General features: G+C 46.5%; 1 protein-coding gene across 1 annotated transcript in view; it reads right to left on the reverse strand.

Moving 5' to 3' along the window:
- Positions 1-22,526, reverse strand: part of samd12 (sterile alpha motif domain containing 12) — a gene marked incomplete at both ends in the record, with an annotated part of 176,203 nt that overhangs the window by 52,733 nt on the left and 100,944 nt on the right. The window lies entirely within an intron of this gene.

Raw genomic sequence — 22,526 nt, forward strand, 5'->3', positions numbered from 1 at the left:
AGTCCAAGGTATATTAATGACACAGTTCAATATTGAAAATGGGTGGTCTTCCCCTTTAAGTACAGTACTTAAGTAAATGTTACTTTCCACCACTGTTTACAGAGCAAAAGAAAAGCAAAGCTAGTGAAAGCATCTATGCAAGGCCGTAGATAACGGAGAAGAAGCTGATAGAGAGTATAGATCGACCTGCTGTTGTGGAGCTTTGCACCACCATTGTGTTTGCGTGCGCTCGTGTACGTCACAAGAGGGGTTATTGGGATGAATTTTGAAGCATCTGCCTGGCATTTTGTCCAGTGGTCCCCGGTGACGGTAAACAAGGATAGATAGCTACCACAGCGGTACATAATAACAGCTGATGGCTATCAATCTGAATCACACCGGGAAGCCAGAGCCTCCCTTTTGTGCTGCATGTGAAAGATGTCTCTCCCTTCTGATAGTTGTTACTCTTTTATGTTCGATTTGTGAGAAAGGGCACACAAAACTGATAACAAAGTTCAATTCATAAGTTCAATCATGTTCTGACCCACATTTTCAGGCTTGCCAATGTAATGGAGCTTCTTTCAGACAGAGCTGATGACATTGGGATGAAAACAGGGTTTCAAATCGATCAACATGACGGATAAAGCTGCCAGCCAAGTGTGTTATTTTATAAAAGGAATATTGTATTGTATAGAAAAATTATAAATCATCATTTATTACGGAACTGATGTATGGTTGTTTTTTCCAGTCAACCCAATATGTTATGTCTGCTACAGATTCTACAACCTTTAGTCAGAAAGCAAGCATTTAAGGACAGTAGTTTCTGAATCTCTGTCATAAAGCATGCCTAACCAGGCAACTAGGAATACTACATCTCCTTTTTAATTGGATACCATTAGGTTCAGCCAATCAAAGTGTAAAATAAATCATTATCCAGTCATTATAATCCTAAAATTAAAAAATTTGTGTGTAATCTGTACATGCATCAAACACAGTGTTAGTGTGTTTGTTTGTGTGTGTGTGTGTGTGTGTGTGTGTGTGTGTGTGTGTGTGTGTGTGTGTGTGTGTGTGTGTTTGTGTGTATGTGCGTGCGCGAGCGTGCGTGCGTGCGTCTTTGTCTGCATCTCTTATTGCCTTCCTTCTCTGTTTGCTCTCAGGTCTCATTCCACTAAATGTGTCCTCAGCAAGCACTAATAAGTATTGATCAATAAAGTGTTTTTTACATTTCCTTTTACCAGGGCACCTTTATGAGCTCTTGGGAAACCGAGCCAGAATGAGCGCAGGAGGCAATGATGATACCCCAGTGATCCCCAATGAAACTCTCATTTTAATTTTGAATTACCTCTGCCTGTTTAGCCTCACCTTTTAATAACTTAGCAAATAACGAGGAAATGAATGATATGCAGCTTCAATGGTGAATCCAATTCCTTCATTATGCAAAGGCTTGCTTTTCTGTTGTCTGCAGGAAATGCACTCCCAATAGATCCACAGCGAGTTGTCTATTAGCAAAATGGAGATCAGACTTTAAAAGGTTTTTATCTTTATTAGATTATTTTATTTTCATCCTTGATGCTGCTATGAAAGCTGAATATCTCCACAGGGATCAATAAAGTAATTTATTGCAGGGAACCGCAGAACTCGGTGGACTGTCCACTCCAGGTATAGGGAACGTGTCCTTCCTTACCCCAAGAGAAGGAGTTCAAGTGAGGGGAGGATGAAGCGGAACACCAGCTGGAGAATGGGAGCAGTGGGAGCAGAGTGCCGTGTTCACTGTACCGAACCGTTGTGACCAAAGGAGTGCTGAGAAAGAAGGCAAAGTTCTCAATCTACCGGTCAATCTTCATTCCTACTCTGGACATGAAATGTTGGTCATGACCAAAAGAACAAGCAGGTACAAGCTGACGAAATGGTTCTTTCTCCGGAGGGTGTCTGGTGGTATCATCCCTTAGGGAGGGGATAAGAAGCTTGGTCACCCGGGAGAGACTCAGAACCAGTTGAGGTGGTTCGGGCATCTAGTAAAGGACGCCTCCTGGGCGCCTCCTCAGACATGCCCAGCTATGAAGAGACCACACTGGGGGCAGACCAAGGACAATGTGGGAGAATGAGATCTCTATGCTGGCCTGGGAACGCCTCAGGAAGCCCTAGTTAGAGCCGGCTAATGTGACCAGGGAATTCACTGCTGCAGCGACTACAACCTCCGCGACCCGACTCCGGATAAGCGGATGAAGATGGATGAAGATGGATGGATTAATAAAAGTCTGTCTGTTCGTACTGTCTGTCTTCCTATCCAGGGCCGTTTTTAGCTATAGGCGGACTAGGCGGTCGCCTAGAGCGCCAGCCTAGAGGGGGCGCCAAGGGGGCGCCGAAATGGAGGGAGTGGACCCAAACCAGCCCAAAACCGACCCAAAACCGACTAAATTCACGGCAAAACCCGCGGGAGTGGGGGGGCGCATTCGAGAGAGCTCGCCTAGAGCGCCGATTAGGCGCGCTACGGCCCTGTTCCTATCTATCTATAATAAATGAAGTCTACTCTACCAAACATCCAATGAATACTTTCTAACATACTTTTAATTATGGTGTTATTCGAATTTCCAATTCACAGCCAGAAAATACAATCCAACTCTAAAACACACTCAGTGGCTCAACTTTATTAGGTAGACTTTCTCATTAATGCAAACAGCCTGCTTCGTCAAACAGCAAATCATGTGGCTGCAGCGGAGTATATTAAGCATGCAGGGTCAAGAGGTTCCGTTAGTGTTTGATTAAACATTCGAATGGGCGAGAGACGCTACATTAAATGTGCTATGACCCTCCAGCGCAGTAGCCGCGACGGCCGCCATCTCCTGAGATGACCCTTGTTCCTCCCCGGTTCCCTCACCTCACCCGCGTTTGCACTTTCCTTTCACGTTACTAAATAATGTAACCACTTAAGCCCTATACAGTACACCGTCATTGGAGGAATACCGAAAATAGACAACCTACAAGCTCACAACTATAATGCAAAGATGGAGATCCCTGCAAAACGCCCTCTGGACCCAATAAAGCAAGATTTGAAGAAGGGTAAACTGTGTTATGTTGCTTATGTATTTCCACATAAAAGGATACATATGGGACTATGGTACTGTAATACCGCAGACATGGTTGGCTCAGGCCCACAGCCTTTCATGGATATGTTAGCAAGAAATGTTAGCAAGTAAACGGCAAAGCCAATCACCACAGGGGTTGGTTAGGGAGGCAGTACCCACAGTAAGAATAGGATCTGTCCGCTGCTGACGAACAAAACTATGTTTATTGTCAATCAAAATAATTGCTAAGGACATTTCCGCAGTCGGGACACATCCCTACTGTCAATTCTACGTCCTTGGAGATTTCAGTGAATGTTCACTTACATGTATGTCAGGAACATACGCACAAACGCGCACACACGCATGGGCACGCACATACACACACAAACACGTCACACACACACACACACACACACACACACACACACACACACACACACACACACACACACACACACACACACACACACACACACACACACACACACACACACACACACACACACACACACTCTGGATTGTGTGGTGCTTAAGCTTTTGGCTGTGGAGTTATAGCATGTCAGTGTTTTAAGTGGCGTCACTATAAAATGTGGCTCAGAGAACCCATGAGGGCTAGAGTGAGGCAGGGAGGCCATACTCCAATATGCCAACCATTTACGAACCTGGCTTCGTACACACTTGAGGCATATGACAGCAGACCGTGCGGGCAGATATTTATGAGGGATATATTATTTTTCATTATGCATACATTAAATCATCATTTGAAATATTAGGCTAGTGTTTGGGGTATTCTTTTTTTTTTTTCTTTTTTTTTACTCTGATGAGGCAAATATTCTCAAGAAGTGTTTTTTTCCCCCTGCAGTTTTATTAGCCTATTACAGGTTGGAACTTGTTCATGCTTTTTGAGTGGCTTTAACTCTAAAACTAACTGTTTTGGCTCTGTCAGTCTCTGTACAGAACCAGACTACCTTGAGAGATGATTTCATCGCAATCTGTCACTGTTTTTTGAGGATTTGTTTCGTGGTCATTATTAGAATTTAGGAATTTATTATGAATTTTGACTCGTGCCACATTCCTCTGGAGTGACTGAGAGCAAAGATGCAGCGGTCTACTCTCTTAACAAAACCACATGTCGAGGCCATTGTCAAGCTAGCTCAGTGAAAGGTTATTCCACTCCTACTAAGTGAAAGGTTATTCCACTCCTACTAAGTGAAAAAAATCTGTATTATATTATTGTTGTTCTTGTCTTATTCGTGCCTGTGTGAACACAACAAACATACCGGTGAGAGTCACTTTTCGTCACCTTCAGCACATTAATGTTTCTATGCTGAATTATTTAGAATTTTAGATGATGGACCCATGAGGCATTCTATCAAGTCTCAGGAGTGTTTGTCTAGTACCACTTGCCTGGATACATTTATCATCTCACGCACATACTGTACAAGCACAAAGAGCGTGTGTACGCGATAATGGGGTCCGTAGGATACGGGGGTGAATAAATTAAGAATCCGCGGCTTGTGATTGGCTGAGTGGAGGTCGGGGAGTGCTCTGCTGTGTTCACTTGGCCTGCGCGGAGGTGCCGAAAGTCGGGGGTCTGAAGATTTACTATTCTGTCCATAACGGCACATACTGTAACTCGGTAACGGCGCTGAGTCGGCGACTCGCTCGCTGTCGCTCGTTCGGCAGTGTCTGAAGTGGCTCATGGTCGCCATATCGGAAAACAAGCACTCCTTCCCTACGGATTTCAATATAGCGTACAGTACACACATACAGTTGCAGAAACTCATCCGCTTGCATGCACAGCGACCCCTTGCTTTCAACCATGCACACACGCACGGTCAGTCACACACACACACACACACACACACACACACACACACACACACACACACACACACACACACACACACACACACACACACACACACACACACACACACACACACACACACACACACACACACACACACACACACACACACACAATGCTGATTTATATTCCGTTTGGCCTTCAGAGCCCTCTGAAAAGGAACAGGTCAATATGACCTTGCCTGCGAGTCCTCCTGAGCAGCATTCTTTGCTCAAAGGGCAGTGCCACTTCAAACACAGTCTTCCTGAATACTACCACACTTGAATGTCGGCAACATTTTATTTGGGGATATAATAAGTCCCCAAGAGTGGCCTAACAGGAATATTGTCACATTGGATAAAAACTGGCGTGCTCAATTAGATTTTACTGGAGATTTATAGAGTGGTGGTTAGGTTGGGACTGGGGTTAGGACTAGGGTTAGAGTTAGGGCATAAGGACTAGGGTTAGAGTTAGGGCATGTGTGTGTGTGTGTGTGTGTGTGTGTGTGTGTGTGTGTGTGCGCGTGTGGGTCTTACATTTGTTTTACATCCAAATGCCTTTGTTATGACTCAGTGCCTCAGGCGGAACAAATTACAATAAATGGAACTATTAGAGGAACACAGAGGGTGAAAGGCACAATCCAAATTAAAGTCTTGCTCACTGGCCACATACTTTCTCTCTATCTGCATAATTACCACCAGGAAACCGCCAACTGTGCACGTGTGTGTACTGTACATACGTGTGTGTGTGTGCGCGCGTGTGTGGGCATACGCGTGTGTTAGACAGAGAGAGTTTGTGTGTCCAAGCCAAGGGAGGTCATGGACAGCTCTTTGATGTGTTGAGGTCTCTAAACACTAACAGCATTTCTTTCCTCTGCAATAAGCGTGCCCACCACCACACAGTCAAATCCTGAGAGTTCATGAACGGGTACACATTATTGTGTATCATTGTTTTATGGTTTAACTATTGAACCGAGTGCCGCGCTGCGAGCTTGTAGATCTGCTATTTTTGAAAAATCGTAAAAAATTGAATTTTTACCCGATTCTATAAGTGTCTTTTGAATCCTTCTAAGATTTTTTGAAAAACCTATGTTTCTATGTCAGCAATCTGGCTAGCCATCGTCAAAGAAAAGGTCCTTTTCACTTAAATGGAGCTCAGTTAGTCTGTTCTTGAGAGACTACTGTGTCAGTGGTTCTCAAACCTTTTCATGTGAAGGACCCCCAAAATTATATTTATTTGGCCACGGACCCCCATTTCAAAACATTTAGTTCCAGGGACCACCCAGGAGCAAAATTTGAGTTACCAACGTTCACTTTGAAAATAGATATATTCAAAGATTTGCACAAATTTTCACGACTTTTTCAAAAATAGCAGATCTACAAGATCTACTCGGTGCCGCGCTGTGAGCTTGTATATCTGCTATTTTTCACTGGTTAAAGCATTCAATAATTCTAGGCCTAAATGGGTTTAACTCAAGAGTGCGTACACATGTAACCAAATGGACCCGTAAGGGTCCCTTCGTCCACTCTCTTGAGTTAAAAATGGATAAATGAACACAGAGTTTTTTTTTTTTTTTACAATGTAGGCGTTTTAATGACACAGAGCTGTGGTGTGCAGGGCCTATGATCCCCCCCACAGCCCGGGAGAGTTCAGACCACACTTGTGCGCACACAAAGATACACAACCACACGCACACACATGATACGGTCAGGCGTGCGCGCACACAAACAGAACTGATACCAAGCTGCAATTAAGTTCAAAATTACAGATGTAATAAAGTTGTCATGGGTGACTGTACCATTAGATGGAAGGACATTAAAGAGCCATGTAAAACGTGGTGGTCTTGTGTGTGTGTGTGTGTGTGTGTGTGTGTGTGTGTGTGTGTGTGTGTGTGTGTGTGTGTGTGTGTGTGTGTGTGTGTGTGTGTGTGTGTGTGTGTGAGAGAGTGAGAGAGAGAGAGAGAGAGTGAGCAACACTGACTAATAGATAGTGGGTGTGGTGATTTTACAATTTTCAGTGTTGCATAGTGCCCTATATATATTACGGCCATTTGAAAAAAGACAATCTACAAGTTCACAAAGAATTGTGAGCTTGTAGATCTGCTATTTTCAAAATATTTTGTACACATTTTATACATTTGAATAGTTGTGAAATGGGACATTCTGCATAAGGAATACTTTTTTACTTTTGGTACTTTAGTACATTTGGTTGTTATTGGTTATTGGGAGAATCTGCTGGCTGCGAAAAACCGTCGGCTGAGCACAAAAAGAGTTTATCAGCCGCCAGCCATACTTTGGTGTGAGCATGCCCTAACAGAGTATTTCTATATTGCAGTATTGATACTTTTACTTAAGTAAGAAATGTGAGTACTTTTTCCACCACTGAGTATTTGCTACATTGTGTAGCAGACTTTGTAACATGACACTCGTGTTGTACACACTGGACCTTACAGCTTGCATGGAGAGTTACTGCACACGCAGTAGACTTATGTTAAACGCCAATATGTTCATATGCTAAACGTAAAACGGGCTACACTGTATCACACTTTATTTACGGTGCAGAACAGGTTAATATGCATAAACACAGTCCAAGATAGTACACACATATCCAAGCGAGACTTTCAACTGGAGCAGGATGAAAAAAATAATATATAGCACAAGAAATGAATAGATTATCCACACACCGTACTTGCTGCTCCCAAAGTGAATTTTATAGTTCTAACGCTATTCTCTTTGAAAGCAGCAACAACGGTGCACGGATAAACACACGCACTCTCACACACACAACACACACGCACGCACGCACACAGAGTTGTGGAAAAGCTGCAGTGTATGCAGTGGGGAGCCCACTGACTGGAACGGACACAGGCCGGTGGGGGGAGGGGAGGAACCATGTATGCTCTCAAGGGCTAAGAAAGAACACACATATACTATACGTTAATGTACTGTAAACAGGCCTGTATACACACAGGCTTATCTGAATCTCATTATGTGAGAATGTGCTGCATGTGTGTACAAGACAAAACACAAATAAAATCAGTGCATCTCCACTCCGGTAGGATTCACACTATAATTCACACTGTAAAATCCTGAGTGTTCATTTAACTCTGAGAGGGAACAACTGTACACCAGGGGTTTTCAAAGTGGGTGACGGGGCACCCTGGGGTGCCGTGACGGCAGTCCAGGGGTGCCGCAAGATCATTTGATAATATTTGGAATTTATTTGGAGACTTGAAAAAATATTTAGTGTCATTTTAAACTTGAAGTACAACGTTATTTTCAGTCAGTTGTAACCAAAATGGCCATTATCTCAACGTTTTCCTCGCAACATAATCACTAAAATATATCACTAAAATGTAAAATATATAAAATATGTCAGGCAGAAACCTCTGTTGCACAAAACTAGTGAAAACAGCCGATCTACAAGCAACAATGGTTTTGGACATACAAGGTTTCCACCCGACAACGATGATATGCTATAAATATACGGTGCTGGGAGTGCAAATTATAATGTAGGGTGCCTCGGATTAAAAAATCTTTTTTGGGTGCACTGAGACAAAAAAGTTTGGGAACCCCTGCTGTACACACATCATAACTCATACACAGCCACGCTGTGCTGTGTATAGAATTTAAACTCTTACCTGTATAAGTAAGTGACAAATGAAATACATTCTCTTGATTCTACTCTTTTGGCACACAACACCCGTGCGCAATAAAGTATAACTCAAGCATTAGGCGGCGCCATGCCGTAAAAACGTTAAGGCTCTCTTAACGCTAATAATAATGATAATAATGACCTAATCAGCACACAGTAATATCCCCCTTCTGACTTACACATTATTGTATACGTCATCTTTATCGACAGATACAGCGCTGTGTAATTCTGATCCACAAGAACCGGCACTGCAGATAAAAAGTTATCTCTCGAGACCGACTGTTGGCTGACGCAATTTTCAAATGCTTCAGCCTAATTGTCTGAAGCGCTAAAAATACACAGAGATAAAAGTAGATGCAGAATACGATGTGTTGTGAGCGAAGAGGTTTGGTGTAGAAGACCTAGTATAGAGCCCTGGGGGACCTAACTAAATCATTTATATAGGATTTAAGAGGTTAAAATATACTCTCATGAACGGAAATCACAAAGACATGCATGTTCTCCCCGTGTACCTCACAAAAAATATGCAGCCGGGGTGCCTTATGGTGGGGAAAGGAACTGGTTGGATTTTAGGGAATGCTGCTCTGAATGCTATCCCGTCGCATATGGAGAACGTGGTCTTATGGAAATACGGACACAATTTACAAAATACACTTTTTCTACAAAAAACGTTCAAAGGGATTTGATACTACTGTATATGACCATAACTGCCAACCGTCCGTGCCACTATGAAAACTGGCAAATCTTGTCCACGTGTCCGCGTATCTCTGTAGGTCACGCCTGACACTGTGGTTCCCCTGACACATCACTGTGACATCACAGGTCTATGGGTTAGCTGTGATGTCAGGGGAACCACTCTTAACAGAATGGGTTTGCTGCTCTGACATCACGCTCTGGCTTAACTGTGATGGCACACTAACAGAATCCCTTTTATGCCCATATATGGAGTTCCCTGATGTCATTAATATTAAGCCCATATCCAACAGGACTTCATATGGGAATGCCCATATATGGAGGCCACATCGGCCACATACCATACTAACAGAATCCATATATGGCTATAGTAACTCAGTTAAATTGGGGTAGGAGCGCTCGTTTTGTTGTTCACCACACCCCCCTACCACCACCTGATCAATTCACTTTGATAGTCACTTATCAACACACCTGTGTAATTCTTTTTTCTTTTTTTTTCATTGCAAACAATCCAACATACAGTAATACATAACGGTAGGTTCCGTACGGAACCATTGTTTACTTAGAGATGGAAGGATGACCTCCCACTTGGGTAATGACGCCCCCTGGCGATCATTCAGAGAAACTACTTCAGCTCCCGTACTAACGTAGGTAGGAAGGGCCTGTCACTCAAACCGGAGTGACCCGCCTCCAGGCTATATAAGCCCCCGGAGGCGGAAGTAACATCCTCTTAATACCACTCTCTGCCACATTCAGTGAAACAGAGGGGCATTACGTGGGAGGTCATCCTTCCATCTCTAAGTAAACAATGGTTCCGTACGGAACCTACCGTTTACTGTCAAGATTCCAGGATGACCTCCCACTTGGGATTCTTAAACTCCCCTCTAAGCCACAACCTACTCTCATACCCCCACACACCCCTCATACGGGTGAGCACAGCCCAAACGGGCGTGACCCATCACCCAGAAGGTCCCAGGCCCACCGGACCTGGGTGTGAAGGCATGAGAAAATAAGGAGAGACCCTGACAGACCGAAGTCCGCCTCATTCAACTAAATGAAAAGGACAAGTCCGCCTTATAAGTAAGACACACTATATAAGGAAAACACAGGGTCCCCCCCAAAATACCCCAGGTGGCTACATGCCCACCTGTGGGAGGGGAAGATCCGACTCCTCTATGACGTAGAGGAGGCAACTGCACCCAGAACCGAATGCGCTAGCGAAGAGGATTCGATATCCAGGTGATAGTAGGCTGCAAAGGTAGAAGGCGAAGACCAATTCGCCGAAACACAAATCTCCTGAACGGAGACTCCCTTTGCCAGTGCCCACGAAGTAGCCACACCTCTAGTGCTATGGGCTTTAAGTGCCACCGGCACTTCCACACCCGCACTAGAGTAAGCCAGCCTAATAGCATCCACAATCCACCTCGAAAGAGTGGGTCTAGACACCGGCTTTCTGACAAGAACATTGCCCATTTCCACGAAGAGCTGAGAAGAAGCTCTAGAACCAGCAGTCCTGTCACAGTAGGCCTTCAATGCCCTGACAGGACAAAGGCAATTCAGCCGTTCATCCTCCACCGAGACAAACGGAGGAGGATGAAAAGCCAGAAGAACAACAGGCTCCTTAGGAACCACCATGTTCTTAGGAACAAACTTAAGATGAGGCTTGAGCAACACCTTGAGATCATTGTTCATAACCTGCATGCACTCCGCAGACACCGAGAGAGCTTGCAGGTCACCAACTCTTTTAGCCGTGGCCAAAGCCAGCAAAAGAGCCGTCTTGAAACTCAAAAGTTTCAAAGGCATCCCTACAAGCGGCTCAAAGGGAGCCCGACAAAGGCCCCCTAGAACCACCTGCAGATCCCAAACTGGGAACAAAGACCTAGTCACCGGCCTCAAACGTTCAACTCCTTGCATGAACTTGATGACCTCCGGGACTTTAGAAGGTGCCTTGCCCGCCACCCCCAGGTGACAGGCATTAATAGCCGCCAAATACCCCCTAAGGGTAGAAAATGCAAGACCACTTCTCAAGCGGTCCTGCATAAATTCCAGAATTTCCTGGGCTGACGCCACATGGGCCACCACCGGTGGAACACGCGACTCACACCAGTCCTCAAAGGCATTCCACCTTCCATCATAAGACGCCCTCGTAGAAGGCGCCTTAGCACTCTGAATGGTAGCAACCACTTCAGAAGAAAAACCAGCCGCCAGCAGGTTTAACCTTTCACGTGCCAAACCCACAGGTCTAGGACCTGCAGGTCTTGGTGGAAGATCTCCCCCCTGGCCTGACTCAACAGATCCCTGCACTGAGGCAGCTGCCAACCCGGTTCGCAAAGGAGAGGGGCGATCGCCGACCTCCACGTGCCCTTGTAGGGAGCCACCAGGAGCATCTCCAGACCGAACCTCCTGACTCTCTCCAGAGTGGGTCGGATTAAGTCGAAGGGGGGAAACGCGTACAGTAGACCTCTCGGCCACGTGTGCGCTAAGGCGTCCAACCCCAAGGGAGGACTGCCCTTCACCGCGAAGAACAACGGACACTTCGTATTCTCCGCTGACGCAAACAGGTCCGCCACTGGCTGACCGAACTTGCGAAAAATCTGGCTCGCCACCCTGGGGTGGAGAGACCAATCCTCGTAGCGAGAACCTCCCCTGGACAGGAGATCTGCTCCGCTGTTGAGGAGACCTGGGACGTGTAAGGCCCTGATCGACTTGAGGCGCGACAAGCACCAAACCGTCAATTCTCGAGCCAGACGGTCCAGTGGCAACGACGACAGGCCCCCCTGTTTGTTGACATAAAACATGGCCGTCGTATTGTCTGTCCTGACCAGGACGTGACAATGCAAAATCCAAAGCTCGAAATGCTTGAGCGCCAGGAGTATAGCCATTAACTCCAAATAGTTGATGTGACGACCCCTCATCTCCAGAGGCCAAAGCCCCTGCGCTGTGCGCCCCTCGAAAGTGGCTCCCCATCCACTGAGACTGGCGTCTGTCGTGATCGACTTGCGGGAAACCACCTCGCCAATCGAGACTCCGCTGGTGAGGAACCCCTCCACCAGCCACGGAGACAGGGCGATCGCGCAGGAAGGGGAAACCGTAACCTTCTTGTACTTCAAGGAGGGCGGGATCCCGAGGGATAACATCCATCTTTGAAAAGGTCTCATATGAAACCTGCCCAAACGCAACAGATGTACTGCGGAAGCCATCATTCCCGTCAGTACCATGCAACTCCTGTAAGTGACCTCCTGGCCCACTTGAAAAGAGTCGAGACATTCCCGAAACCTGTCCACCCTCTCCTCTGAGAGACGGGCCGACATGTCGGATGAGTCCAGAAGGACCCCAATGAATGTAAGACGACTTGCTGGAGTCAGCATGCTCTTGCCGTGGTTGACTATGAAACCTAAGGCCTTCAGGTGAGCCAAAACCACTTGTGTGTGACGCGCCACTTCGTGGGCGGAGCTCGCTGAAACCATCCAATCGTCGATGTACGTCGCCAACCTGACGCCCTGCTGTCTCAGCGGGGCGATGGCTGCTTCGGTCACTTTCACGAAAACCCTCGGGCTCAGTGACAGACCGAAAGGGAGTACTGTATACTCGTACAGGCGACCCTCGAAGGCGAACCGTAGGAATTTCCTGTGTGGGGGATAAATCTGGACGTGCTGATAAGCATCCTTCAGATCCACTGAACAGTGGAAATCCCCTTGCCTGACCGACCGTAACATGGTGGGTACAGTTAGCATCCTGAAAACGTATTTCTTCAGGTACACGTTTAGTGCCTTTAGGTCCAGGATGGGACGTAGCCCCCCCCCCTTTTTGGGCACCAGGAAATAACGGCTCCAAAATCCCATGCGGGATTGGGTCCTGTCCAGCTCCACTATAGCACCCTTGCTTAGCAAGGAGCTGATCTCTTCTCTCAAAAGATTTGCTTTTAAACCACGCGCCCTGGTATGAATAACCCTGCTCGAAAGCGGGGGTATGTCTGCGAACTGTAACCTGTAACCCCTGGTTATCGTTCGAAATACCCAATGGCTCGGGTTGCATAACTTCCACTGGCGCGCGCAGCGTGCTAGCGTGTTTTGAGCGAGAGAAACCCCACCACTGTGCTTCCGTGACGGCGGAGCTTTTTGGCGGCCGGACCGGAAGTGGGGAACCTGCGTATCCGTATCCGGAACACCCGGATGCGGAGCGCAGGGGTTCAATAGGCCGCAAGGCGGGAACACCTTCTGATTGTACCGCTTGACTAGCGGAGCTTTTTTGCGGCCGGACCGGAAGCGGGGAGCTAGCGAATCCGTATCCGGTGAAACCGGAAGCGTTCGGTTTTCGCTCGATAGAGCAACAGGAAGAGCAAAGCGATTCGACTGATAAACAGACTCGCCCACAACTAAAGCATTCTCCCCTGACAGGAGAGGAACTTTTACGTTTAATACCTGCTCTAAGGCCTTTATGCTTGTCCCTTGACCCGGGCTCATAGTAGGCCGACAGAATTTCTGACTCAAAGTTAAATTCATAGCATCGCTCACGCGAGGGAAAATCCACTCGCGCGCATGAGGAACCACATAATTGTTTGACGTTAACATTACTGGTTGCTGATAAAACCTGTGACTGATTAAAGAGTCCTGACGGGACTTCATCATTCTTACAGGAGGCATGCATAAAGGAGTCATATTGTCGACGCGAGGGATATCCCACTCGCGCGCTTGAGGAACCACATAATTGTTTGACAATAACATTACTGGTTGCTGATAAAACCTGTGATTGATTATCGAGTCCTGACAGGACTTCATCATTACTACAGGAGGCATGCATGATGGGGTCGTCTGTGCTAGTGCGAGAGAGTTGGACAGAGACAGACTTTGCTCTTTCAACATATTTATTGCTGACACAGGAGGCATCAAATTCAACATTTTTATTTCCCCGACACGGGGTACAGAAAAACGCCCTCGTTTGGGGGGAGGGGGACCGAGAGACACCTCGGACCCCCGCCCCAGCACAATCCCCCTCTTCCGAGTGTCATTTGCGCTGTCCCCTACCGCGGCCACCGCGGTAGGAAGACGGCTGCCTGCCATCCTTGGACGGGCGGCGCGGCTGAGCGCGCTCGGGAACCACAACCTTGCTGCGGGGCCTGTCAGGCGCCCTGGCTGCAGAGGCTCCCCTGGAGGAAGACGAGTGCTTCTTAAAAGAAGCAGAGCGGCCCCTTTCCTTGACGCGGGAGGAGCGGGACGCCCTCCTAGCTTGCTGCGGTTCTTCCTGTGGCACTGTGGTGGACTCGACAATGTCCTTAGCGGCCTTAAAGAACGTGACTCTGCCCTGCAGCAGCTCCAAACCGCCGCCCATGAGGGTGGTGGGACTGTTCTCCATGTTGAGGAGGGATTTATACATCTCCCCGCGAGGACCCAGAGGCTTCTCGCCCACGTCCCTCTTAGGCTCGAGGTCGACATAGTCGAGCCAGCGGGCTCTCTCAGCTTGGAGGTTATAATCCATGGACCTGCCCATCCACTTGACCGCATGCCAATTGACCTTCAGCATGATGTCGAAAAGGGTGTTTAGCTCCGCAGTGTGCTCCCCCGTGGGCAGACCTTTGACCAGGTCCTTGGTGGAAGCTAGCAAGAGCTGGATAAGGTTAAGGTCCTTAGCAGCCAGAGCAGCGGACCGGTAGGCGTTACGAGCCCTGTCCGACTGCATCTTGTCCTCCAGGACAGTGAACCCCGGCGGGTTGGTGCCGACGGGGCCAACAAACGGCCCGTTTTTAGCCGTGCCCACATCCTTGTACTGGGGTCTGACGGAACCCAGAAAGGATTGTGCCAACAGGTGGTCCAGGTTAGGGCAGGTGGACATGCCTGCCTCCGCACCGCCAACCACATCCAACACAGAAAAAGGCAGCTTCCTGGGGTCTTTGTGTGTCTTCCATGAGGAATGGAGGGCCTTGGTGAATCCTTTCACCAGCGGCAGCCTGGAGAGGACATACGGGGCGGGAACCGAAGGCTCCTGCCCGGGCATTTCGTCATCATCCTCGGCCTCTTCAGAGGGGAGAGGAGGTGGCAACTCCTCTCCAACTCTGGCAAGAGCTCTCATGTAGACCGTGAGATGATCCAGCATTTCTGCTGCAGAATCGACGTCCTCTGCTCCCGCTTCACCCGCTTGACTGGCGGGTGGAGGGGCAGTGGCGCCTGAGGAGGACTGGGAGCTCCCTGCGGCGTCCAGTTGACGTGCTGGAGCCGCAGGGGCCTTACCTTTCACTGTGACCGTGAGTCGAGAACCATCGTCCTCGACGGAGTCCTCCTCCTCCTCGGCCGTGTATCCAGAGTATTCAGAACCAGAACCCTCGCTCTGACAGGAGCTCAGGTCCGACTCACGCCTGAAAGTCTGGACTGTTTTGGTGATGCTCACGTTGAGGGGAACGTCCCCGACGGTCACATCCGAGCGTTTCTTTTTGGGCACCGCGCCCGAAGGGGAAAAGGCTACCGGAGGGATGTTAGCCTTCTTGGTCGCCTTCTTAGCGGCGACTTCACCAGACCCGCCAGCTCCAGTGACAGTGGAGCTAGCTGCGGTCGGTTGCGCGGCAGGCGGTGTCTCATGTAGCACGGCGCCATCTTGACTTGGAATGGCGCGCTGTTTGCCAAACGGATCTCCGGAAGGCAGCGCCGCACCTTGACCAACGGTGCGGGCCGCCTGGGGAAGGAAAGACTGGGCTGTGGGGTTGAGAGCAGTGGACCCACCTGGTGGAGCGCAGGCCCCGAGGCCTGCCCTGGCTAGGTAGAAGCGGTGTACCAGTACATCGTGGTCGTAGGCCACGCAGAAGTCACAGAAGGGTCCTGCTCTCCCCTGAGGACTCAGTGCAGAAAAGGCGTGTGCAACGCCCATGCAGCCGACACAGAGAGGGTGAAGATCCTGTCCGTCGATGAGTCCTGGACAGCCTGGACATTGCCTCGGCAGGAAGGCCAGAGGATCCATGGCGAAGCAGTGTAGCTAGAGTTAACAAGGAGCAGACGAGCTAACAAGCTAACGGCTAATGCTATGCCACGCTTGCTTCGGCGGAGGCCTGAACAAGCAGTAATAATCCTTTGTTATAGAAGGAAATAACCGTCGTATTAGGACGGGACAAGAATAAGTATTCTTAAGTACGGGTTAATTCAACACTCGCCGGTGGGCGACTCCAATGCCACCGCTTTAGGCTAATGCGCGAAGAATAATAATACAAAGGCTGAGTTTCAACTTATCTGAATGTGATATCGCAGAGAGTGAAAAGAGGATGTTACTTCCGCCTCCGGGGGCTTATATAGCCTGGAGGCGGGTCACTCCGGTTTGAGTGACAGGCCCTTCCTACCTACGTTAGTACGGGAGCTGAAGTAGTTTCTCTGAATGATCGCCAGGGGGCGTCATTACCCAAGTGGGAGGTCATCCTGGAATCTTGACAGTAAACACTTTTCCAGTGCACTTTTTTTTTCAAGCTGCCGACAGACAGTCCACAAAACACAGAACAAAACAAAACAGACAATGACTAGACTTACTAAATAAACAAAAGACAAAAAACAAACCAGAAACTGACAAACCTGTGTAATTCTGAGTAATCACCACAAGATGGCGACAACACAGCCATTCACTGTGTAGTCGGTGACGTCACCTACCAGCCTAGCTCAACTGTGTTTAGCCATTAGCTTACTATGCCTAAACCTAACCCTAACCTTAACCTCAGTAAAACTATGCCTAACCTCTGTGGGGTGAGGCGCTATCCTGCCGATGCTCCGTTGTCGAAATGTTGCATTGTAGGAAAGAGCGTGGATCAAAGCCACCGCTTGCTCCGCCCGCGCCGCACAACGAATACAGCCCATATCTGTCTGGTTCTACAGACAGGGATCTCCATGCCTGGGCATAAGAGGGTACAGTATGATGTCAGATGCACAGACATCATAGGACTTTCACATAACGAATAATTGAGTAAGCATGTTTGGGCTCTCGCAGCATATCACCATATACAGTACATGGATCTCCATATATGGGTACCAGGGGTCTCCATAAATGGGTAACTGGTCCGATATACATCAATGGCCAGATGGCAAAGAATTGGCGCGACCTCTCCCTTTAGGGCGAGGTCGCATGTCGCCTTGAGGCGCCTTACTAGTTATTGTAACAACAAATTAGAAATCAGCAGAGGTGAATCCCTCCATGGAAGCGGATTGACATACCGGTATGTATGGAATACATGAGGAATATATAGGGCTACACACGTGCGTGCTCTTTTCCCTATTTCGTACAGATAAAGACAGCGGGAGTTGCAGTTGCGAGGCCATGGAACTGCAGGCGGCCACGGAAAAGATCACATACAAACGTGAGTGGCACCACACTGATATGAATATAAAATAATTGATTTTATGTAACAGATAATTATACGTCGTTATATACAACAACACAGTCATGTGTCACAGTGTGTCTTTTTTCCTAATGTCAGACAGTTGACATAATGAATAAAAAAGTAATTGAGTGTTGACATCCACATGTTTTATTTATGCTGAATTTAATTACTGGAGGCCACACGCACACACACACACACACACACACACACACACACACACACACACACACACACACACACACACACACACACACACACACACACACACACACACACACACACACACACACACACACACACACACACACACACACACACACACACACACACACACACACAACCATGTTTATCCGATATAGGCCAAGATTAAAAACACAGCAGCCAGTCTATATTTAATAATTAAGTAAGTAAGGAAGGACTGGATATGTTTTCAAAGGAGAGAATGGCACACAGTACGTAGTCATTCTAGTTTAGGGGAAACTTGTGGAAAAGAATGTTTCCCTCATTAAAAGTATTATTTGTGAAAATGCAATTGTCATTTTAGTCACGCCACTAACCTCTTTAATTAAACAAACCTGGTATTCCCACAACCCGTTTCCGTGAGACAGCATTCCACTTCAAAGACCAGAAACTGCTAATATGAGTTTATCTTGCACTCCACAGTTCCCACCTACTGGATTTTGCCATAGTACTGCACAAAACCTGTACCGTGACGTGCCAAGCTCTGTGCACCTGTCATTTAGCACCAGCTGTGCAAGTATCGCTGCTCTGTGTAAAATGCAAACCCATCAATTGTGGTGCATACGGTATAACATTTTAGAGTAGCCAATTATTTCGACCCTTTTTTTTTCTCCCTAATTAAGGCGTTTCACTTCTCCCCACACCCACTATGTGTTGTCAATGCTCTTGTACCCTATACTGGCCCCCCCTATCAGTGAAGAGCCCCATGGGGACCACTCCCACTCCTCCCGGCAAACCTGTAGTAAATCTAATGACAAATATCAGCTTCCCTCCCCAGAATAAGGGCCAATTCACCCTTTGTGAAGTCCTCTTCCTCTTCGCACCCATTGGTTGCTGTGTCTTGGTGGGACAAAAGTCCTTTCTCTCCATCTCTCCGTCCTTTCTCTACCATTGAAATTCAGTTGCTTCTTATTGTTATTTTGTGTATTCAATTCTCATTTTAAGCATGGTTTCAGAATTTGTTTTAGCAAATTCAACATAAAAAAGGCGGAACCAGGGCGGGACAAGGCTGACAAAGGGTGAATCGTCTATGTCACTGGTGTAGTAAAGTAAAGTACATTTACTTAAGTACTGTACTACAATTTTTAGGTAATTGTACTTCACTGGAGTATTTCTACATTGCAGTATTGATACTTTTACTTAAGTAATACATGTGACATGTAACAGACACTCAACAAAGCCAGAAGCACAACGGTGGATTTTCATAGCTTTACAGGTGTAAATCAGTGTGTGAAATTCTTCTAGTTTTTGTACAAACTCCTCCATCTACCCTCAACTAACATCCAATTTCCTTTTCGAATTCAGCACAAATTAATCAAACTGCCTGCCTGTCTCCCTGTGTCTGTCTGTCAGTGAAGTTGCCAGATTAGATTCTTGAACATAACTCACAGGCTACACAATCTTTTCAAAGCAACCCAAAAGTCAATGTCTCCTGTCAATCATTGCCAGATCACATGAATCGATGTCAGAGAAGGGTGTTGCAACTCGAAACAAGAAAGCCAGGTGTAGTTGTACCTATCCATCAAGCTGGGAAGAAGACTTTCCCTTTTGTCATCTAATCACATTGATAAAACTAGAAGCAGTGCTCTTCCGAGCACAGGTCTCCACCAGGCCACACAAATCGGCCTGTTATAGCGCCACCATGAGGCTGATTTAAAAAATGTGGGGCAGAGGTTCTGAATTAGCATCCAGGGAGTGTGTGTGCTCAGTTTGGCAGCGATCGGGCCAACGGCGCCGGAGATTAGCTGGTAACAACCAGGCCACACAAATCGGCCTGTTATAGCGCCACCATGAGGCTGATTTGAAAAATGTGGGGCAGAGGTTCTAGATTGGCATCCAGGGAGTGTGTGTGCTCAGTTTGGCAGCGATCGGGCCAACGGTGACTGAGATTAGCTGTTCACAAACTGCGAGGACGCACGGACGCACGCACGCACGCACGCACGGACGCACGGACGGACGGACGGACGGAGGGGAAAACATACTCTCCCTCAGCCTTCGGCTGGTGGAGACAATCATGCTTTTTGTAAAGTGTGCACGCACACACACACACACAATGCACCAACTTGGGAGAGTTCGGGGATTTCCATATATGGGTAAAAAGTGGACACAGACAGAGATTCCTGGATTTATAGACAGAAGACAGTCTGGCGCCACACACACACACGCACACGCACACACACACACACACACACACACACACACACACACACACACACACACACACACACACACACACACACACACACACACACGCACACGCACACAAATGTAAACATGTGCCTGGTGCACGTCGGTCTTAACATTGCTGCACAAGACAAACAATCAAAAAAGCGGTAATAGAAAGAAGATGTGTTTTCCCCGGAATTCCCCATTCAGTGTGCGAGCCAATGTAGAGCAAATATTCTGTGTTTGAGCAGTACACTTAGAACTAAGAAACGGCAGACAAAAAATGTTTCTCTGATATCATTACCAAAAATTCACGAGCCTTATTTTCAACCGTTGACATGCTGATAAGATAGACTCCTGAATTTCCCCTTGGGATCAATAGGTCTTATTGATCCCAAGGGGAAATTCAGGAGTCACAAATGTCACAACGAGCAATGCTGGGTCAACACTGTGTTAAAAAGTGGTGTGTGTCCCGTATTAGAACCAAGCACTAATTAATGAATGTAAATGTGGAAAAAGCATGTAGCACTGCTAGGGTAGTATTGTAGGAGTTACAATAGTATAACTTATTTCAAGAATTAATATTAATATATCCACCTGTTTCCGCGAGAATTTACTGTGCCATTATTTGCGGGACAATTCCGATTAACAGCAGACATACAAGCTCACGTCGCGTCGCAGATGCAACCGTTGTGAGCTTGTAGATCACTCTCGACTGCGGCGCCGGAAGCTGCCTGCACATTCTGCGCAATGCACGATGGGATGTTGGAAAGTTCTTTTAATATTTCTGTTAATAATTGCCATTTAGACCTGAATGCAAATCTCTGCCACTTTGGAATTGAACCACTTTAACCATTATTTTATGCTTTAACTATTACAAAATAGCAGATATACAAGCTCACAGCGTGGCACCGAGGGCCACGCTGTGAGCTTGTAGATCTGCTATTTTTGAAAAATCCTGGATATTTTGTGCAAATCTTTGAATATTTTTGACCCGATTCTATAAAAGTCTTCTAAATCCTTCTTCTAAATCAGTGGTTCTCAAACCTTTTCATGAAGCAATATTTTATCTACAAATGTTCGCTTTGAAAAGAATAATTATATTCAAAGACTAACAGCGCATTGTATATCTGCTATTTTTCAATAGTTAAAGCATTAAATAATTCTAGGCCTAAATGGGTTAATCCTTACCCGCTTCATCCATACTTCTTGGCACTGAATAAAGGTTTTGACATCACACCACAGAAATACTGGTGTGCTGTCATAAAATATTAAACAACGTCAATTTAAGCACACAACAATGGTAAAGTCTCTTTTACTGTTGGATCTCAGTGCTGTATTTGACACAGATGAATCTCACTGCATTTGACAAAGTTGACCACAAGATATTACAGTACTGAAACCTGCGTGGGAACTCTCTGGCACTCTCTTAAATCCCATCTGCAACATAGAGGCTACTTTGTACTAATTGCCAGATACTGTACGAATCTGAACAAGCACCAATGACATCTGGAGTTCCCCAAGGGTCCATTCCCACTAGTTCTATTTAACATCTATTACCACTAGTTCACATTCTGGAAAACAAGAAAATAGCCGTAATTATAGAGATTTACATAACAATAAATCCAGATGGTTATGGGCCCATACTGCAGAATCCGATAAAAAAATAAATGATTGGATGTTGCTCTAACTAAATGAGGATAACGTTTAAACAGTCATTTGTGGTGCCAAAAAAGAACAATCTCACGCCAGCACTCCACTTTTCAAACCCCACACATCAACATAATAACAAAATCTCCCTACTATCACCTTAAAAATATAGCAAGACTCAAAAGTGTCATGTCTCAACAAGATTTATAAAAGCTTGTTCATGCAAGGTTTTTTAGCAGGCTTGATTATCATAGTAGTAATAGTGACTAATACAGGTCTATGAAAAAAAGGTGTTATAGCAGCATCCTATGAATAAAAAAATGAATTAAAACATTTATGAATTAATGACTTATAAAGCACTGAATGGACATCTCTGATATACTGCTCTGTTATGATCCATCCAGAGCTATTAGATCATCTGGGACAGGTTTGCTCACTGTCCCCAGGGTCAGAAAATAACATACACAAGCTTTCAGCTTTCAATGTTCTGTGCACCACAGGTCTGGATGGAATAAACCTCCACAATGCTTGAGCCTTGAGGTCTGCCCCAACCTTGTCTTCTTTTAAATTAAGGCTTAAATCCTTTCGTTTATTCTTTTCTGGTTATAGGAGGCAGATTTGGGGGTTGAAGTTTTGTTGATAGTGTTTGTTTTGTTACGGTTATGTTTTGGATCCTGCTCAGCCCTGTTTAGCACCTTGGGAATGGCTTTCCTGTTCACTTTGGCTTGCCAAGATGAGTATGTTCAAATGAAACAAAATCTTTGCATGAAACCACTGTGCCTTTGTTGTGTGCGTCCATTACCCCTAGACCAAGAGGGTCGTAACAGGTCAAATATGTTGATATAAATATCAAAATAGAAAATAGAAAATTTCCCTTATTTTATAT

The sequence above is a fragment of the Nannobrachium achirus genome, assembly GCF_963921795.1.
Source record: "Nannobrachium achirus genome assembly, chromosome: 10".
NCBI lineage: Eukaryota > Metazoa > Chordata > Actinopteri > Myctophiformes > Myctophidae > Nannobrachium > Nannobrachium achirus.